General features: G+C 31.6%; 1 non-coding gene across 1 annotated transcript; it reads left to right on the forward strand.

The window, feature by feature from the left end:
* Positions 1-450: 450 nt before the first annotated feature.
* Trnat-cgu lies at positions 451-522 on the forward strand. Its single transcript has one exon. It is a non-coding gene; the product is annotated as a tRNA-Thr (tRNA).
* The last annotated feature ends 3552 nt before the right edge of the window (positions 523-4074 follow it).

Here is a 4074-nt window from a genome sequence, read left to right on the forward strand (position 1 = left end):
TGATATTATTAGGAATTGTTTTCTTGGTTGTACTACTTATGAAAGGTTTTGGTAAAACTAGAATTTTGCATGTAGCACAACGTTTATCTTGGCAAGAATGACAACCTAAATATTTATTAAAGATATTTAAATTTAGAATTTGGTTAGATAATAATTTGGATCGTACCAGAAGATTTCTTTGAATACATAGGTGCTTACTAAAATGATCGTAAAGGGTCTGAAAACAATGTGTTAGTAGTGATGAGTCCTAAGATAATGTAGGCCTACACTGTTTTAATATATTGTTAGTTTTGCATATGCCAGGAACGTGACGTGAAATTAAATTTTGGGAAATTGAAATTAAAATTTACATACTTATACTGTTATTATTGCATCGACAGAAGTAATTTTGTTGAATGGAAATCACACCACAAGGGTGGAGTAGGTCACAACAGAGCGCGACTCTCATACGCCTCCTTAGCTCAGTGGCAGAGCACTGGTCTCGTAAACCAGGGGTCGTGAGTTCAAACCTCACAGGAGGCAGCGTATTCTTTTTGCACCTCAATATCCCTTTGTTGCATAATCCATTGTTCATATCAAATGCAAACTTCTTTTGACATATAATTTTCATCACCTGGCTTGCTAAAAAAAATGAAATCCAATAATATTATACTATTCTAAGGCGGTATTAATTTTATTTATAATTATTTAATCCCGCGATTTATCAGGATTATTTAACTATTTATTTTGTTATGAAGAAAAAAACGAAAATATTAGATTAAACAAAATAACATTTAAATAGTTTGACATAGTTTTGCATCTGGAAACTCTTTCTCCATACCATTATTTATTGCAAAAACAACCCCATAATAATAGACGCTTACTACATATAACAAAAGTAAGATAAAAGCGCAAAAAATGGCCCATACCACACATTTATTAATGGGTTTTCAAAAAGAAAACGATGTGTGCCGCCGCTCTTCCTATCTAATTTTGATACTGATCGCAATACTAAATAAATGTACAAGTATAATTTGTATTTAATGGTAATACTCAGCACAATAGAGAGAGATGAAAGAAAAGTATGCAATTAAAGGAATGGATTTTGGAGGATATCAATATATTAACGTTGTGTTATTGATTACAGTGACACATTAGAGTCAATAACACAACCAAACACAGGCCTAGTGAAGGTGACAAAACCTGCAATACTAAATAATATGTGTATCGCCTAAAAGGATTGGTCTAAGTCGAGAAAATAAATATAATATTTTTAAACGTAATCGCACATGTGGTATGAAGGAAATATAGGGGTAATGATGCATAAATAAAAATAAATTTTATTTTTATTTTCTACAAGTTGTACAATACAATAAATCAAAATATGACTTCAACCCGAGCAATCTCTATAAGTTTATTGTTATAGATCAAATGGTTTGAACCAAATTATTTTTTATTACTGTGCTGTTAACACCAAGAGCAGTGCCTAATACTGTAAAACACACAAAATATTCTACAGTTAATTGTGAATAAAAACTGTTTAAACATTATATTGAAAATAAAAATGGTAACACTAATTGCAAAATAAGTAATTGAATGGATTTGTAGGTTACCAGAAAACAGTAAGCCTTATATGGAATTCAGCAATTATGGGGGGGAAAATTGATAGTGATATTAACAATTTAATAACTTTATATTTTATAATTACTGTAGAAAGAATCAAATGGACGAGTCAAAGTGCAAAATAATCTCGATATTTTCAATAAAAAACATTATAAATGTTGTTTTTATCAGAACTTTTTTTAACTGATATGGAGGACACAACTGTTCTTTTCGCAAGGTAAACCTTGTACGCGTTTTTATCGCGACTTTGCACTTGGGCCCCTCCAGATCAGGGCAGCTAATACTGTATTATTGTTTTGGGCATTCGGCTTCAAAATATACGTAAATAACTGTATCACGATCACTTTTTCAAGAATATAAAGACAACTTCATATTTCATAAACATAGTGAACATTTTAATGTATATTTAACGAGAATATTTAAAAATATTTCACTTTTCCGAATATTAGAAATGGCGTGGTGATTCTTGTAGGTTGGACAAACGACTAAGTTAAAAACAGTTGGCAATGAGAATCACTTGAATTTGACACCGAAAAGGAGCATGATTTTATAAATCGTTTTTCATTTTCCAAAAATGTAGGTTATACGTATTTTGATAGTTTTTATAGTATTATATCATCACTTTTACAAAAAAGAAATTTGTATTCTAAATCCCTAATAAAAATTCAAACCCATACTTTTAAATTTTTTATAATTTTGAAAATAACTGGCATCACATTTCAGTTCATGTCGAATAATGACTTCTTAGTTCAACTCCGCTTCTGTAAATAAAGTCATTTAATTTCATTGAATATCTTTTTAGATACCGATCCACAGAATATAATTTTTCAACAATCAAAGGCTATATTCCAATCTTAATTTGAATATATATTTTTGGACTGTACTGGTCAATTTTTGTAAACATGTTCAATCTAAGTTATACTGTATAGTTCTGATATGTTAGGTGATGGGTTTAGGTCATCCCTAACTCAGATCAACGTCACTGACACCAAGAGAAACTTGTATTTATAGTTAGTTGCCCGGTTGTAACCAATCGGCCCCATAAGAACAATGTTAAACCTCAAACACTTTTAAATCTTCATTTTTTGGTCGCAAATCTATGGGGTGAGGGATGTTATTTGAAAAATTGAACATATCTCAGATCATAGGTCATCCCTAACTCAGATCAACGTCACTGACACCAAGAGAAACTTGTATTTATAGTTAGTTGCCCGGTTGTAACCAATCGGCCCCATAAGAACAATGTTAAAACCTCAAACACTTTTAAATCTTCATTTTTGGTCGCAAATCTATGGGGTGAGGGATGTTATTTGAAAAATTGAACATATCTCAGATCATAGGTTCATCCCTAACTCAGATCAACGTCACTGACACCAAGAGAAACTTGTATTTATAGTTAGTTGCCCGGTTGTAACCAATCGGCCCCATAAGAACAATGTTAAACCTCAAACACTTTTAAATCTTCATTTTTGGTTCGCAAATCTATGGGGTGAGGGATGTTATTTGAAAAATTGAACATATCTCAGATCATAGGTCATCCCTAACTCAGATCAACGTCACTGACACCAAGAGAAACTTGTATTTATAGTTAGTTGCCCGGTTGTAACCAATCGGCCCCATAAGAACAATGTTAAACCTCAAACACTTTTAAATCTTCATTTTTGGTCGCAAATCTATGGGGTGAGGGATGTTATTTGAAAAATTGAACATATCTCAGATCATAGGTCATCCCTAACTCAGATCAAACGTCACTGACAACCAAGAGAAACTTGTATTTATAGTTAGTTTAGTTGCCCGGTTGTAACCAATCGGCCCCATAAGAACAATGTTAAACCTCAAACACTTTTAAATCTTCATTTTTGGTCGCAAATCTATGGGGTGAGGGATGTTATTTGAAAAATTGAACATATCTCAGATCATAGGTCATCCCTAACTCAGATCAACGTCAATGACACCAAGAGAAACTTGTATTTATAGTTAGTTAGTTGCCCGGTTGTAACCAATCGGCCCCATAAGAACAATGATAAACCTCAAACACATTTAAAATCTTCATTTTTGGTCGCAAATCTATGGGGTGAGGGATGTTATTTGAAAAATTGAACATATAATCGAAAAAACCTTTTAATTATTTTTAATTTGATTATTCACAAACAGTCTCAAATCTTCTATGGACTTCGTTTTTTTGAATATTCAAAAAATATACAATTTACAAGAAAAATACGCCTTTGGATGCATAGGTATCTTAAAAATGAGACACTAAGACCAAAAACAAAACCATAAAAGAGTTTAAGTTTGAGAGTTTAACATTGTTCATATTGAATAAAACTCAAGGTCATTTCACTTCAGCCGGGTCTTACTTTGTTTATTTAAAAAGTTATTTCTCTGCGATATTACATAATGATATGTTGTATTTTTTTATATAAACAACACAGAATTGGCATAAATAGTATACTTTCTTTTTTCGCAATAAAT

The sequence above is a fragment of the Homalodisca vitripennis genome, unplaced genomic scaffold, assembly GCF_021130785.1.
Source record: "Homalodisca vitripennis isolate AUS2020 unplaced genomic scaffold, UT_GWSS_2.1 ScUCBcl_5125;HRSCAF=11712, whole genome shotgun sequence".
Taxonomy (NCBI): Eukaryota; Metazoa; Arthropoda; class Insecta; order Hemiptera; family Cicadellidae; genus Homalodisca; species Homalodisca vitripennis.